We start from the raw sequence: 18,307 nt of genomic DNA, 5'->3' as shown, positions 1-18,307 counted from the left end.
CTAGGGAAGAAAATAGACATATAAATTCAAGGAGCTCAACAAATTCTATGTGGAATTAATCTCAAAATATATGCACCAACATACATTATAACCAAACTGTCAAATATCATAGACAAAGAGAGAATCTTCAAAGCAGTATGAAAAAAAGTGACTTGTCATGTACATAGGAGCTCCCATAAGATTATTTGTGGATGAGGAAAGAAATCAAAGATGACACAAATAGATGGAAAAATATACCATGTTTGTGGATTGGAAGAATCAACATAGTGAAATTAAGTATACTACCCAAATCAATCTATAGATTCAATGCAATCCTTATCAAAGCTACCAAAGGTATTTTTCAAAGAACTAGAACAAATAACTTCACAGTTTGTATGGAAATACAAAAAACCTTGAATAGCCAGAGCAGTCTTGAGAAAGAGGAGTGGAACTGGAGGAATCAATCTGCCTGACTTTGGACTATACTATAAAGATAAGAAAGCCTTCCTCAGTGATCAATGCAAAGAAATAGAGGAAGGCAACAGAATGGGAAAGACTAGAGTTCTCTTCAAGAAAATTAGAGATACCAAGGGAACATTTCATGCAAAGATGGGCTTGATAAAGGACAGAAATGGTATGGACTGAATAGAAGCAGAAGATATTAAGAAGAGTTGACAAGAATACACAGAAGAACTGTACAAAAAGATCTTCACGACCCAGATAATCACGATGGTGTGATCACTCACCTAGAGTCAGACATCCTGGAATGTGAAATCAAGTGGGCCTTAGAAAGCATCACTATGAACAAAGCTAGAGGAGGTGATGGAAGTCCAGTTGAGCTATTTCAAATCCTGGAAGATGATGCTGTGAAAGTGCTGCACTCAATATGCCAGCAAATTTGGAAACTCAGCAGTGACCACAGGACTAGAAAAGCTCAGTTTTCATTCCAATCCCAAAGAAAGGCAATGCCAAAGAATGCTCAAACTACCACACAATCGCACTCATCTCACATGCTAGTAAAGTAATGCTGAATATTCTCCAAGCCAGGCTTCAGCAATATGTGAATCATGAACTTCCAGAGGTTCAGGCTGGTTTTAGAAAAGGCAGAGGAACCAGAGATCAAATTGCCAACATCCGCTGGATCATGAATAAAGCAAGAGAGTTCCAGAAAAACATCTATTTCTGCTTTATTGACAATGCCAAAGCCTTTGACTGTGTGGATCACAATAAACTGTGGAAAATTCTGAGAGAGATGGGAATACAGACCACCTGACCTGCCTCTTGAGAAACCTATATGCAGGTCAGGAAGCAACAGTTAGAACTGGACACGGAACAACAGACTGGTTCCAAATAGGAAAAGGAATACAACAAGGCTGTATATTATCACCCTGCTTATTTAACTTCTATGCAGAGTACATCATGAGAAACGCTGGGCTGGAAGAAGCACAAGCTGGAATCAAGATTGCCAGGAGAAATATCAATAACCTCGGATATGCAGATGACACCACTCTTACGGCAGAAAGTGAAGAGGAATTAAAAAGCCTCTTGATGAAAGTGAAAGAGGAGAGTGAAAAAGTTGGCTTAAAGCTCAACATTCAGAAAACTAAGATCATGGCATCTGAGCCCATCACTTCATGGGAAATAGGTGGGGAAATAGTAGAAACAGTGTCAGACTTTATTTTTTTGGGCTCCAAAATCCCTGCAGATTGTGATTGCAGCCATGAAATTAAAAGACACTTACTCCTTGGAAGAAAAGTTATGACCAACCTAGATAGCGTATTCAAAAGCAGAGACATTACTTTGGCAACAAAGGTCCATCTAGTCAAGGCTATGGTTTTTCCAGTGGTCATGTATGGATGTGAGAGTTGGACTGTGAAGAAAGCTGAGCGCCAAAGAATTGATGCTTTTGAACTGTGGTGTTGGAGAAGACTCTTGAGAGTCCCATGGACTGCAAGGAGATTCAGCTAGTCCATTCTAAAGGAGATTGGTCCTGGGTGTTCTTTGGAAGGACTGATGCTAAAGCTGAAACTCCAATACTTTGGCCACCTCATGTGAAGAGTTGACTCATTGGAAAAGACTCTGATGCTGGGAGGGATTGGGGGCAGGAGGAGAAGGGGACAACAGAGGATGAGATGGCTGGATGGCATCACTGACTCGATGGATGTTAGTTTCAGTGAACTCTGGGAGTTGGTGATGGACAGGGAGGCCTGGTGTGCTGCAGTTCATGGGGTTGCAAAGAGTTGGACATGACTGAGCGACTGAACTGAACTGAACACTATTGTACTGGCACAAAGACAGAAATATAGATCAATGGAACAAAATATAAAGCCCAGAGATAAATTCTCGCACCTATGGACAACTTATCTTTGACAAAGGAGGCAAAAAAATACAATGGAGAAAAGACAATATCTGTAACAAGTGGTGCTGGGGAAACTGATCAATCACCTATAAAAGAATGAAACTAGAACGCATTCTAACACCATACACAAAAATAAACTCAAAATGGATTAAAGATCTAAATGTAAGACCAGAAAATATAAAATCTTAGAGGAAAACATAGGCAGAGCACTCTCTGACATAAATTACAGCAAGATCCTCTATGACCCACCTCTCGGAGTAATGGAAATAAAAACAAAAATAAACACATGGGACCTAATTAAACTTAAAAGTTTTCTCACAACGAAGGAAACTATAAACTAGGTGAAAAGGCTGGCTTCAGAATGGGAGAAAATAATAGCAAATGAAACAACTGACAAAGAATTAGTCTCCAAAATTACAAGCAGCTCATGCAGCTAAACAGCAGAAAAATAAATAACTCAATCAAAAAGTGGGCCAAAGAACTAAACAGACATTTCTCCAAAGAAGACATACAGATGGATAATAAACACATGAAAAGATGCTCAACATCACTCATTATCAGAGAAATACAAATCAAAACCACAATTAGGTACCATCTCACACTGCTCAGAATGGCTGCTATCAAAAGGTCAACAAACAATAAATGCTGGAGAGGATGTGGAGAAAAGCGAACCCTCTTACACTGTTGATAGGAATGCAAAATAGTACAGCCACTATGGAGAACAGTGTGGAGATTCCTTAAAAAACTGGAAATAGAGCCTCCATATAACCCAGCAATCCCACTGCTGGGCACACACACCAAGGAAACCAGAACTGAAAGAGACACGTGTACCCCAGTGTTCATTGCAGCACTGTTTACAATAGCTAGAACATGGAAGCAACCTAGATGTCCATCGGCAGACAAATGGATGAGGAAGTTGTGGTATATATACACAAGGGACCATTACTTGGCTATAAAAAAGAATGCATTTGAGTCATTTCTAATGAGGTGGATGAAACTGAAACCTATTATACAGAGTGAAGTAAGTCAGAATGAGAAACACCAATACAGTATATTAATGCATATATATGGAATTTAGAACGATGGTAATGATGACCCTATATGCAGGACAGCAAAAGAGACACAGATGTAAAGAACAGACTTTTGGACTCTGTGGGAGAAGGTGAGGGTGGGATGATTTGAGAGAATAGCATTGAAACATGTATATTACCATATGTGAAATAGATGACTAGTGCAAGTTTGATGCATGAAGCAGGGCACTCAAAGTCAGGGCACTGGGACAACCCAGAAGGATGGGATGGGGAGGGAGGTGTGTGGGGGGCAGTTCAGGATTGGGGGGACACATGTACACCCATGGATAATTCATGTTGATATATGGCAAAAACCACCACAATATTTTAAAGAAATTAGCCTCCAATTAAAATAAATTAATTAATTTTAAAAAAAGATTATCAGTGAAATTCTCAGCAAAAATCTTTCAGATGAGAAGGAAGTGGGATGATATATTCAAAGTGCTGAATGAGAAAAAAAAAAAACAACTGCCAAACACAAAAGTTATATCCAGAAAAACTGTCCTTCAAAGCTGAAGGAGAAACTTAGGTGTCATTGATAAACAAAAGCTGAGGGAGTTAATCACACTGGACCTGAACTAAAGAAAAGTAAAGGGGATGTCTTTTATATTGAAAAGAAAGTTGATGACACAACAATAGAAAACCATATGAAAGCATAAAGCTTTCTGATAAAGAAAAACTCAGACAAATATAGTCTTTTAGTATTATAATGATGTGTAAATAACTTTAGATTTTGGTACAAAATTTAAGGGACAAAAGCATAAAAAACTATAAACTTATATTGATAAGTATACACTATAAAATATATAATTGTGACTGTAATAACATAAAATGGGGTGGAGAAGCAAAGGAGTGAAGTTTTTGTGTTCAACTGAGATTATTATCATTTCAGAATAGATTGCTATAACTTTAAAATGCTTCATCTTATCCCTACGGTAGCGAAAAAGAGAATATCTACAAAAGATACTTGAAAGGAAACAAGAAGGAAATGAAAGCATGTTACTACAAAAAAAAAATCAATGAAATGCAAAAGAAGACAGTAAGAGAAGAACACAGGGAAAAAATGGATGGAGATTAACAAAATGGTAATTAAATTCTCTGTGAGTAACTAAGTGTAAATGGATCTAACACTCCAATCAGAAGATACAGATTGGCTGAATGAGTTTAAAAATAAAACAAGCAATCCAACTATATGCTGCCTACAAGACTCTCTTTAGATCTAAGGAAACATGTAAACTGAAAGTGAAATAATGGAAAAATATAATCTATACATATAACCAATAGAGAGCAGGGTGGCCACACTATACAACACAAAATAGGTATTAAGTTATAACAACATGGAGAACAGTGGAGAAATAACTCCAGAAAGAATGAAGAGACAGAGCCAAAGCAAAAACAACACCCAGTTGTGGATGTGATTGGTGATGGAAGTAAAGTCTGAAGCTGTAAAGAACAATATTGCATAGGAACCTGGAATTTTAGGTCCATGAATCAAGGTGAATTGGAAATGGTCAAGCAGGGGATGGCAAGAGTGAACATCGATATTTTAGGAATCCCTGAACTAAGACTGGGATGGATGAATTTAACTCAGATGACCATTATATCTACTACTGTGGGCAAGAATCCCTTAGAAGAAATAGAGTATCCCTCATAGCCAACAAAAGAGTTCAAAATGCAGTACTTGTGTGCAAGCTCAAAAACAACAGAAAGATCTCTATTCGTTTCCAAGGCAAACCATTCATTATCACGGTAATCCAAGTCTGTGATACTGTGATATCACAGTATATACTGTGATATCACAGTATACTGTATACTATATCACAGTATATATTGTATATTTACTGTGATACTGCCCTGACCAGTAATGCTGAAGAAGCTGAAGTTGAACGGTTCTATGAAGACCTACAAGACCTTCTAGAACTAACAGCCAAAAAGATGTCCTTTTCATTATAGGGGACTGGAATGCAAAAGTAGGAAGTCAAGAGATACTTGGAGTAACAGGCAAATTTGGCCTTGGAGTACAGAATGATGCAGGGCAAAGGCTAATAGAGTTTTGCCAAGAGAACGCATTGGTCATAGCAAACACCCTCTTCCAACAACAACACAAGAGAAGACTCTACACATGGACATCACCAGATAGTCAATACCGAAATCAGATTGATTATATTCTTTGCAGCCAAAGATAGAGAAGCTCTATACAGTCAGCAAAAGCAAGACTGGAAGCTAACTGTGGCTCAGATCAACTCCTTATTGCCAAATTCAGACTTAAATTGAAGAAAGTAGGGAAAACCACTAGACCATTCAGGTATGACCTAAATCAAATCCCTTATGATTATACAGTGGAAGTGACAAATAGATTCAAGGGATTAGATCTGATAGACAAGAGTGCCTGAAGAACTATGGACAGAGGTTTTTGACATTGTATAGGAAGCAGTGATCAAGACCATTCCCAAGAAAAAGAAATGCAAAAAGGCAAAATAGTTGTCTGAGGAGGCCTTACAAATAGCTGAGAAAAGAAGTTAAAGGCAAAGGAGAAAAGGAAAAATACACCCATTTGGATGCAGAATTCCAAAGAATAGCAAGGAGAGATAAGAAAGCCTTCCTCAGGGATCAATGCAAAGAAATAGAGGAAAACAATAGAATGGGAAAGACTAGAGATTTCTTCAAGAAAATTAGAGATATCAAGGGAACATTTCATGCAACGATGGGCACAATAAAGGATAGAAATGGTATGGACCTAACAGAAGCACAAGATATTAAGAAGAGGTGGCAAGAATACTCAGAAGAAGTATACAAAAAAGATCTTCATGACCCAGATAACCATGATGGTGTGATCACACACCTAGAGCCAGACATCTTGGAATGTGAAGTCAGGTGGGCCTTAGGAAGCATCACTACGAACAAAGCTAGTGGAGGTGATGGAATTCCAGTTGGGCTATTTCAAATCCTAAAAGATGATCTTGTGAAAGTGCTGCACTCAATATGCCAGCAAATTTGGAAAATTCACCAGTGGCCACAGGACTGGAAAAGGTCAGTTTTCATTCCAATTTCAACAAAAGGCAATGCCAAAGAATGTTCAAACTACCACACCACTGCACTCATCTCATACGCTAGCAAATTAATGCTCAAAATTCTCCAAGCCAGGTTTCAACTGTACGTGAACTGTGAACTTGCAGATGTTCAAGGTGGATTTAGAAAAGGCAGAGGAACCAGAGATCAAATTGCCAACATCCTCTGGATCATTGAAAAAGCAAGTGAGTTCCAGAAAAATATCTATTTCTGCTTTATTGACTATACCAAAGCCTTTAACCATGTGGATCACAACAAACTGGAACATTCTTAAAGAGATGGGAATACCAGACCATGTTAGCTGCCTCCTGAGAAATCTGTATGCACGTCAGGAAGCAACAGCTAGAACTGGACATGGAACAACAGATTGATTCCAAATCGGGAAAGGAGTACATCAAGGCTGTATATTGTCACCCTGCTTATTTAACTTATATGCAGAGAATATCATACGAAATGCTGGACTGGATGAAGCGCAAGATGGAATCAACCTTGCCAGGAGAAATATCAATAACCTCAGATATGCAGATAATACCACCCTTATGGCAGAAAGTGAAGAAGAACTAAAGAGCCTCTTGAGGTTGAAAGAGGACAGTGAAAAAGTTGGCTTAAAACTCAACATTCAGAAAACTAAGATCGTGGTGTCCAGTCCCATCACTACATGGAAAATAGATGGGGAAACAACAGAAACAGTAACAGATAGTGGAGACAAAAAATAACATAAGGATTAGAAAGTCAACTTACTAGGAAGATACAGCAAATATAAATATATATGTATCTAATATAAGAGGTCTCTAACGTGAAACAACAGAAATGAAGAGAGAAATAGTAATGCAGTCATAGTGAAAGTGTTAGTTGCTCAGTTGTGTCTGACTCTTTGCAATCCTATGGGTTGTAGCCCACCAGGCTCCTCTATCCATGGAAATCTCCAGGCAAGAATACTGGAGTGGGTTGCCATTTCTTCCTCCAGGACATCTTCCTAACCCAGGGATTGAACCTGCATCTCCTGAGTCTCCTGCATTGGCAGGAGGATTCTTTACCACTGAGGCAGCCAGGAAGCCCAAGTTAACAGCTAGGGATCCGGTAAAATAACTTGCTTGGACCTCTGGATATTAGTCAAGGATCTATAGCAACAAAGTGAATGCCCTATCAAGAAAAAGTCACTCTCTGGGAATTCCCTGGTCCAATGGTTAGGACTCTGTGTTCCCATTGCAGGGAGCACAGAGTTCGATTCCTGGTCAGGGTAGGAAGTTTTGTGCCATCTGCTTCTGACTCTTATACAGTCTCCTCCCCAGCACATCGCAATGCACTTTGAGGAAGTGATGGTCAGTTTCCAGTTTGATGCACAGAGAATAGAGTGGATCAAATTAGCAACATTCGAACCTATCTGGGAATTGCCTGACAGACTATTCTGGGTCACCTAACTCAGACCTCATACAGTCAAAAATGGCATAGCTAATACCCCAGGCTAGAGGAAGCATAGGGAATCAGTGGGCATGGCTTGTGAAAACTACAGTGACTGCAGACCTGCAAGCACTTAGGGCAAGAGATTATTAATTGATGGATACAGTAGAGTAGATAAGAACCCAAGAAGAAGCAGGAGTGAGAATCTCAGGGAAATTAAGACATTGAGATGCAGCTACATATATCAAGCAATCAGACAAAAAGCATAGCCGAGCCCAGAGAGGGTGCAGGCTTTGAAAAGGTCTGAGAAAACCTTAAATTTTTATACCAGGCTGATTGGAGGTCTTACCCAATACCTGACAAACTGCCAACACAAATGGAGGTGACTATTTTTACAAATTAACATTTTTCAACAAAAGATCACGAGGCATACATAAAAAATGAGGAAATACAGCTTATTCAAAGGAACAATTTAAATCTCCAGAAACAGTCCCTAAAGAAATATAGGCATCAGACTAACTATAAAAAAGACTTTATAACAATCATTTAAAAAAAAAAAAAGACCTAAAGAAAGACACAAAAAGTAAAGTATATTTTTAAAATGATATATACACACAATTGGAATACCAAGAAAGTATAAAAAAAGACCTAAACAAAGTCTTGAGTTAAAAAATAAAGGCATTGAAAAAATGCACAAATGGTTTAATAGTAGACTCCTTTCTACGGGGGAGAAGGCAATGGCATCCCGCTCCAGTACTCTTGCCTAGAAAATCCCATGGACAGAGGAGCCTGGTAGGCTGCAGTCCATGGGGTTGCGAAGAGTCAGACACGACTGAGCGACTTCACTTTCACTTTTCACTTTCATGCATTGGAGAAGGAAATGGCAACCCACTCCAGTGTTCTTGCCTGGAGAATCCCAGGGATGGGGGAGCCTGGTGGGCTGCCGTCTGTCTATGGGGTTGCACAGAGTTGGACACGACTGAAGTGATTTAGCAGCAGCAGCAGCCTTTCTAAGGAAATAAAGAATCAGCAAACTTGAAGATAGATAATTTGGAATGAATAAGTCTGAGTTATAAAAAGAAATTTTAAAAAAAATTTAAGAAGAAATTAAAAAAGAAAGTTTCAGTGAACAGAGCCTAAAGTTCTTATGGGACTCTGTCAAGGGGAATCATGTACATATTATGGAAGTCCTAGAAGGAAATGAAAAGGACAGAGGGTTCATTTGAAGAAATAATGGCTAAAAACTTACCAAATGTGATGGAAGTCCTAATCTACAAATTCAAAAAGCTCAACATATTCCAAATAGGATAAACCCAAAGTGAATCACACTGTCATTATAATCAATTGTCACATATTATAAGCAATCACACATTATAATTAAGTTGGTAAAAGACAAAGAATTTTGAAAGCAGCAAGACAAAAGAAGTTTTTCTTGTACAAGGGATCATTAATAAAATTACAAGAGAATTTCTCAGGAGAAACCTATCCAGCAAGACTGTCCTTCAAAAATGAGAAATAAACACATTCCAAAATAAAGAGAAACTGAGAAAGTTCATTACCCCTAGATCTGCTGTATGAGTAATGCTAAAGGGGGTCCTTAAAGTTGACATATAAGAATGTAAGACTACCTAGAAGACATAAAAAATATAAGGTTCTTCTATAATGATGAACAGACAAATATAAAAGCCAGTATTATTAAAGTATTAGATTATAATGCAAGCTTTATTTATTTATGTATTGAAGTGTAATTCATTTACAAAGTTATATTAATTTCAGGTATACAAAAGAGTGATTCAATATTTTTACAGATCGTGCTTCATTTAAAGTTATGAAATATTAGTTATATTTCTTGTCCTGTAACATAATTTCATTTTATCCTATGTATTTTATGCCTAGTAATGTGTACCTCTTAATTCCCTTTCCCCTATCTTGCCCCTCCCCACAAACTTCTCTAGACCAGTAACTGCTATTTTGTTTCTGTATCTATAACAGTTGCTTCTGTTATATTAAATATTATATTTAGTATTATATGAAAGTTGCTTTTGTTATATTCATTTGTTTTATTTTTTATATTCCACATATTAGCAAAAACTGTGTTTGGATTTCTCTAACTTACATCACTAAGTATAACACTCTTCAGGTATATCCATGATGTTCCAAATGACAAAATTTCATTCTTCCTCATAGCTAAGTAATATTCAATCATGTGTGATTGTTATATCTTTCTTATCTATTCATCTGCTGATGGGCCTGGTTGTCCATATCTTGGCTATTGTAAATAATGTTATGAATGTTGGGGTGCATATATCTTTTTGAATAACTGTTTTTATTTTCTTAGAATATACTCAGGAGTGGAATTGCTGGATCGTATGATAGTTCTGTTTTTATTTTTTAAGGAACGTCCATACTGTTTTCCATAGTGGCTGTACCGATTTACGTTCTCACTAATTTTGTTTCCTTCATTGTACAAAAGCTTTTACGTTTAATTAGGTCCCCTTTGTTTATTTTTGCTTTTCTTTCCCTTGCCTGAGGAAACAGATCTGAAAAAAAAGTGTTACTAAGACTTATGTCAAAGAGTATACTGCCTTGTTGGCAGGTAAGTATTGGAGTCACATTCATTAAAACAGCTCCAAATAGTAGCAGATGCTTCTTGTAGTTTACCAGATTATACTTCTTTAGTCTATCAATTCAAGGAAAATATCCCCATTAACCTCGGGCGATGGGATGGCTGTAGGAGAGTTAGATGCCCAGTATCCCTAAAAGATGATGCTGTTACTGTGCTGCACTCAACATGGCAGCAAATTTGGAAAACCTAGCAGTGGCCACAGGATGGGAAAAGGTCAGTTTTCATTCCATCACAAGGAAAGGAAATACCAAAGAATGTACAAACTAACAAACAATTGCACTCATTTCACATACTAGCAGTATTATGCTCAAAACCCTTCAGGCTAGGCTTCAGCAGTCTGTCAACCAAGAACTTCCAGATGTACAAACTAGGTTTAGAAAAGGCAGAGGAACCAGAGATCAAATTGCCAATGTCCGCTGGATCATAGAAAAAGCAAGAGCGTTCCAGAAAAACATCTACTTCTGTATTACCGAGTAGGCTAAAGTCACTGACTGTGTGGATCACAACGAACTCTGGAAAATTCTTAGAGATGAGAATACATACCACCTCACCTATCTCCTGAGAAACCTGAATGCAGGTAAAGAAGCAACAGTTAGAACCAGACCTGGGACAACAGACTGGTTCCAAATTGGGAAAGGACTATGACAAGGCTGTTTATTGTCATCGGGCTTAGCAACTGAACAACAAAAATCTCCCTCATGGCAGACATTGCACCCAGCCACTAGGTGGTAGTGCAGCCACACCTCTTCTCATTCCTCCTGAAGAAGACAGAAGCTCAGCAACGTGTTCACATCTATTCGTTCACTGCTTGTTTAACACAGTGACTTGACCAAGCCCTTCCTTTCAAACTCCACCCTTACCGAATGCCCCAGTCACATGAACCAAACTCTCAGTGACAAATGAACACACCACACATCTCTGTTAATAGATCTCATCCTTGCTGTGTCATCCTCTGTGCATTTCTCTTGCTTTTAGGACTCTTCCTTGGTATGCAGAGCTAATATAAATCCTGCTCTTCTGCAAGATTCAAGCCCCGACCCATCAACCTACTCCCATGTGCCATTACCAGCTAGGCTACCAAGGCAAAAAGCATTATGGTTGGCAATGCAGCCACAACACAATTATTGGGCCAATAACACATGATAGAACTTTTAACGTATTAATACTGTACATGAAAAGTATGAATAAATATTATGGGCCATTTGAACCCAGGAACGCTTTTTAAGCATGGATATTTTGGACCAAGGACCATTTGGTATACAACAGAGATGCTCACGGACACTTTCAACAGGTCCCACTTCTGGGTATATATCCAAAGGAAATAAAAATAGGATCTCAAAGAGCAATCTCTACTCATGTTGCAGCATTATTCATGGTAGCCACAAATGAAAACAGCCTAAACTGCTCATTACTGTATGAATGGATAAAGAAGATGTGATACACACACACACACACACACACACATAATGGGATGTTATTCAGCCATGAAAAAGGGCAGTAGGGTAAAGAAACAGGTGTTTGAACAATGAAAGTGGCCAGTGGTAATGGCTTGAGCAAGATCCAGGTACTTGTGTTGAACAGGCTGGAGTCAGCGAGGCTACAGCCCAGGGCCTGACACATGGGCCAGTGGTGCCATGGAGATAGGAAAGCCTGGAGGGTCTCAGGCTAGTGCCCTGGCAGATCTGTTAAGTAGTCAGGACCTACTTAAGTGGTCAAAAGCTACACTGAGTCTCTCCCTGGTTGTATACCATTGGTGACTGCTCCATCTTCTCTACCTCTTCATTCTGTAATGTTCTTTAACCTCCAGGATTCCCAGAGAAGTGCTATGATGAACAGACTCATGGATTCCCTCTTCCACTGCCCTGGGATAAGCATATTTCCCAGACAGTCACCAAAGCCACAGATCCAGGGATAGACCCACAAGCACTTGAAGCCCATGCTCCTTATGACTAGAGTGTCATAACTAGACAGCCATAGAGACACTGCAGAGTGCCATTTCTTCATCAAAGCACTTGTTCAGTTTTCTGGCATTCACAACATCACAGTGTGGTCTACAGGGCTGCCACTATATCAGCATTATGGCTAGGCAAGACAATCAAGATTGTGCATTAACATTCCTATGCACAGCTAGGCAAATGTCGCAATCTGGATCACAAAGGCAATGTGTCAGTCCCTTAAAAGACACTCATTAAAATTCGCTCATCTTTTCCTCTTAAAATGCTAAGAACAACCCTGAGAAGGTTTCAGAAACCATGCCTCCAGCCACCTACTTCTACGGGAAGGCAGAAACAAGGTATCATAGAGTAGCACAAGAACACCAGGCAGCTTCAGGGTGCAGACGGCAGATGATTCCTACCCACCATGGGACTTTTACACCCACTGTTAGTCTCATAGCAGGCCGGTAGGAGGTGTTTTAGAGGAGACATATGCTTGGAGCAGCCTAGGACTGCAGAGCGAAGTACATGTGTTGGCAACACGATAAGCCTAGAGTCAAAAATGGCACTGGATCAGGTTCCCATACCCATCTGAAGGACTCTGCCTCAACTGCTATTGGAAGCATATGGGAGAGACCCAAAGGCACTTGACTGAGAAAAGAGCCCAGAAAAAGGAAACTGCAAAGAACACACAAATGAAGCCAAGGATCAGAACACAGAGCAGCCAAGAACCCAACCCTGGAGTCTGGCTACTTAGCTGGCTTCAGCACTTAGCAGCCAGTCGTGCAATCATGGGCTAGTCACCCACCTTTCTGAACTTGTCTTACCATCTGGACCATGAGGATAATGTAGCATCTACCTCCCAGGATCACTGCAAGGAGTCAGAAATATAATGTACACAAACTTCAGCAGCATTATCCTAACTGTAACGCAAGACCTAGGATCTCCATAGTAAATGTTCAGTGTAATTTTAAATGATTATTAGAGTGATTATTAGAGTAAATCAAGGCTGTATATTGTCACCTGCTTATTTAACTTATATGCAGAGTACATCAGGCAAAATGCCAGGCTGGATGAATCACAATTTGGAATCAAGATTGCTGGGAGAAGTATCAATAACCTCAGATATGTAGATGATACCACTCTAATGGCAGAAAGGGAAGAGGAACTAAAAGAACCTCTAGATGAGGGTGAAAGTGCAGAGTTAAAAAGCTGGCTTAAGACTAAACATTAAAAAAACTAAGATCATGTTATCTGGTCCCATCATTTCATGGCAAACAGAAGGGGAAAAAAGTGGAAATGGTGACAGATTTTATTTTCTTAGCCTCCAAAATCACTGCGGATAGTGACTGTAGACGTTAAATTTAAAAGACACTTGCTCCTTGGAAGAAAATCCATGACAAACCTAGACAGCATATTAAAAAGCAAAGACGTCACTTTGCTGACAAAGGTCTATATAGTCAAAGCTCTGGTTTTTCCAGTAGTCATGTATGGATGTGAGAATTGGACTGTAAAGAAGGCTGAGTGCCAAAGAATTGATGCTTTCTAACTGTGGTGCTGAAGAAGACTCTTGAGAGTCCCTTGGACTGCAAGGAGATTAGACCAGTCAATCCTAAAGGAAATCAACTCTGTATATTCATTGGAAGGACTGATGCTGAAGCTGAAGCTCCAATACTTTGGCCACCTGATGCGAAGAGTGGACTCATTGGAAAAGACCCTGATGCTGAGAAAGATTGAGGGCAGGAGGAGAAGGAGGTGACAGAGGATGAGATGGTTAGATGGCATCACCAGCTCAATGGACAAGAGTCTGGGCAAACTCTGAGAGATAGTGAAGGGCAGGGAAGCCTGATGTGCTTCAGTCCATGGGGTTGCAAAGAGTCAGACACAACTTACTGACAGAACAACAAAGAGTAATACAGGAAAACAATCCTTGATCTAAAGATCTTTTATCCGTTCCACTACGATCACTAAATGAGGCCTCCTGAATGATTGCCCACAACAGCCTGTATGCATGTGACCTTGAAGACAGTCTGATCTCAACTTTATTGACTTTTCAGGAAATTAGTGCTTATGTAAATTTCTCACAGTCAGTAAGTGTCAAGAGAAGGCCAGAGCACAAGCCCTCTGAGGTCCTGGTCAGGTCCTCTGGTGGCTGCTGCCCTGCCCTGCTTTCATCACAATCTCTGTCCTTGACCTGCTCAGTGGCTGTCCTTCGGCTAGTCTCCTGAGCCTGTTTCAGGAGCCCTGCCTTCTCTCCTACAAGCTGGCCTGGAAGTTCTAGTAGACAGTCGACTGAATCCTACCACCTGGTTACTCTGACATGATCTTAGAACAAACTTGAATTTATCAAGATTCTGCCAGTCCAGAAGTCTTACTCAGTTTGGTGGTCCTAAACACTCAACTCCCAGGAGCCCCTGGCAGGTAGAATCTCAAGAGGACCAGGCAACATAAGCACCTTGTGGTCCATGCATTCTGTCTTCCTGTGCCCAGGAGAGACCGCTGTGAGTGGAAGAGTGAGATGGGACAGCTTCTCAGCAGCATCTAGGTGATTCTGGCTTTAACAGTCTGAAGTGGAGGCATGGCCTGGCTGGTCAAGACATTGTCAAAGAACCCAATATGTTACTTACGTCATCGAATGAACTTTCTTCTTTTAATAGCTCTTGCCTTGGCCTTCTTTGGCTATTGTTACCCGAATCCAAGAAGCCAGACATTGGAAAGCATCCTAACCTGGGCAAGCAAGGTTCTTAGAAAAACCCATGGTGAACAAGGTGTAAGATTATCAAGCATGTTGAATCTCCAGCCAGATGTACTAACACTCCCTAGGAAAGATGTCCTTCCTGTGACTCCCTGGCTGGCTCCCATCATCTGGGACAGGACTTTCAACATCAACATCCTGAATGAACAGTTCCAGCTTCAGAATATCACCATTGGATTAATTGTGTTTGTTGTAAAAAAAATACATTTCCACCTGAAGCTGTTCCTGAAGATGGCAGAGATGTACTTCATGGTGGGACACAGGGTGAACTACTATATCTTCACTGACTGGCCAGACTATGTTCTTTGCATTCCCCTTCAGAAAGGATGGCAGACTGTCATTCTCAAGGTTCAGAGCTGTCCCAACTGGCAGGAGATCTCTATGCACCATATGGAGGGTATCAGAAATTTTACTGAGCAGTGCTTCTACGAGGAGGTGAATTACCTTGTATGTGCAAATGTGGACATGAAGTTTAGTGATCACGTGGGCATGGAGATCCTCTCCTCCTTGTTTGGCACCCTCCATTCTGACTTCTTGGAGAAGGCAATGGCACCACACTCCAGTACTCTTGCCTGGAAAATCCCATGGACGGAGGAGCCTGGTAGGCTGCAGTCCATGGGGTCACTAAGAGTCAGACACGACTGAGTGACTTCACTTTTGCTTTTCACTTTCACGCATTGGAGAAGGAAATGGCAACCCACTTCAGTATTCTTGCCTGGAGAATCACAGAGACAGAGGAGCCTAGTGGGCTGCTGTCTATGGGGTCGCGCAGAGTTGGACACGATTGAAGTGACTTAGCAGCAGCAGCAGCATTCTGACTTCTATAAGCTTAGTCAAGAAAAATTCCCCTATGAATGCCAGCCTCAGTCACAGGCCCATATTCCTGATGATGAGGGGGACTTTTATTACACAGGGGCCTTATTTGGGGGGTCTGTGCCAGAGGTTTACAAACTCATCAAGGCCTGCCACGAGATGATGGTGGTTGACCAGGCCAATCACATAGAGGCCACGTGAAATGATGAGAGCCACCTGAACAAATACCTGCTTTACCACAAACCCATCAAGATCCTCTCCCTTGAGTACATGTGGGCTGAACAGAAATCAAAGGGCATCTGGGGTGAGCAAAAGCCAGGCTTGCCTTACAACATAAAGAGGGTTAGATTTAAAACTGTCAACTAATTGCCATGAAATCAGGACTTACCAAAGGAAGCTTCCAGAAAGGATTCAGAGAGAGGTGATGGCCAGGCAGTCGTCTTTCTCTGGACATTAAATTAAAACCAGTTTTATGAGAAACGGTATAACTCTACTTCCTCCCCTGCCCTTTTTTTTGAGAGAAACTGCTAATGCCTCTCACCGTCCCCTGCAAATTCAGACAGGCCTGTCCTCTCTCCCTAACTCTTCATATACCAAACACACACCTTTAGGCTGGCCTGATTCCAGAACTCAAGCACAGTTCCTGAGTTGGCATCACCTTTAGCTTCTGTGTGCTCCCGGCACCCTTCAGGATGGAGGAGGCTGAGGTCAGAGGCTGGGGCAGGGGGAGCGGGGAGTCTTAGCCTGCCCTGGTGTTTCAGGGATCAGAGATGAGATTTTTTTTTTTTTTTCCAGGGCAAGTGAAAATGCTCCTAGACACAAAGGCTCTTGTTTGTGTCTAGACAGGAGTCTGTTGTGGTCTGTGTGTGAGTTGGAAAAGAATTTCCAGACATGAGGCAGAATGAGAGGAGAATAAAGTTTATTAGAGTGGGAGACACAGAAGAGTGGGCCAGCTCAAAGGAGAGCTGAACCCTTTTGCAGGCTAGCAGCCCATTTTTATGGCCTCAAGACAGAGAAAATTCCTATTGGAATGGTGGCATTAGGTGATTGGTTAGGATGCTATTAGGTGGATAATACGGTAGGCATTTTACCTAGTATGGGGTCAGAGAGCTGGCTGGTTTAGATCCAGAGGCTCATGGCAATGGTTGCTATGGGGCTTGGTCAGTTTCAGAGATTTTTATCCTGTGACCTTTGCATAGGGCTCCAGACACCCCTCTCTGGCTACTGCTCTGGTCCGGATCTCATGGTTCCTCTTGGATACGGGCCAGCAACTTTCTCAAGATCTCCCACTTTCACTCTCATTACCACCCCCATGTCCACTCTACCCTAAGCTGCCTTTGGGAAGCTTTTATTTTTTTAATGGAGTTCCCTCCAAATGTTTTAATTTCTTTTATAATGAGAGCTGATTTTTACTGTATACTTTGTTGCATTTTCTTTTCTTTTTTTAAAGAAAAAGAAGAGAGTAAAGTTGCTCAATGGTGCTCAACTCTTTGCAACCCCATGGACTGTAGCCTGCCAGGCTCCTCTGTTCATGGGCTTCTCCAGGCAAGAATACTGGAGAGGGCTGCCATTTCCATCTCCAGGGGATCTTGACCCAAGGATCGAACCGGCCTCCTGCATTGCAGGCAGACTCTTTACCACCTGAGCCACCAGTGAACCCTTTAAAAAAATAGAGTATAAATGCATTACAATGTTGCGTTAGTTTCTGCTGCACAACGGAGAGAATCAGCTACATGTATACATATATCCCTACCCTTTGGGACCTCCCTCCCACCTCTGGGAACCTTTTAAAGCCCTAGCTCTAGGTCCAAAAGCCTCCAGGTCTACCATCACATTCAGATAAAGCCCTAACTGCTCAACCTGCCAAGCCACTCCAAATCTGTTTCCTGTAGACAGGAGACTAGATAGGAGACTGGCCCCAGGTTTCCCAAATACTCCACTCAAATGCACGTCCAAGCCTTTGCACACCATGGTCCCTCTGCCTGTAACATTATTTCACTTTAATCACATCCAAGTATCTGAAACGGGGGACACCCCTGCCCCCCGGACACCCCCCCCCCCACTCCCACCACCACCATGTGTCAAGTCCTGCAGAAATGGCCTGACTTGAAAGTGAAGGGGCAGGCACCACCCATTTGGGTCTTTAGGATTCAGAGGTGGCAGTTCCCATGGGTGAAGGCTTGGAGAATGCAATTTATGCGATTTCCATCAGGGAAAACACCACCAGCCAAGCCCATTGGCAGAGCTGAGCGGGGAGGGGCGGGTCACCAGGCCTGGGTGCTCAGCCAGACTCTCATCCCC

At 41.1% G+C, this 18,307-nt stretch overlaps 1 pseudogene; it reads left to right on the top strand.

Moving 5' to 3' along the window:
- Positions 1-15,223: 15,223 nt before the first annotated feature.
- LOC114117889 (histo-blood group ABO system transferase 1-like) lies at positions 15,224-16,372 on the top strand (annotated as a pseudogene).
- Positions 16,373-18,307: the final 1,935 nt, after the last annotated feature.

The sequence above is a fragment of the Ovis aries genome, chromosome 14 (assembly GCF_016772045.2).
Source record: "Ovis aries strain OAR_USU_Benz2616 breed Rambouillet chromosome 14, ARS-UI_Ramb_v3.0, whole genome shotgun sequence".
Lineage (NCBI taxonomy): Eukaryota > Metazoa > Chordata > Mammalia > Artiodactyla > Bovidae > Ovis > Ovis aries.
Note: the sequence above shows the minus strand (reverse complement) of the source record. Positions and strands in the feature narration are given on the sequence as shown.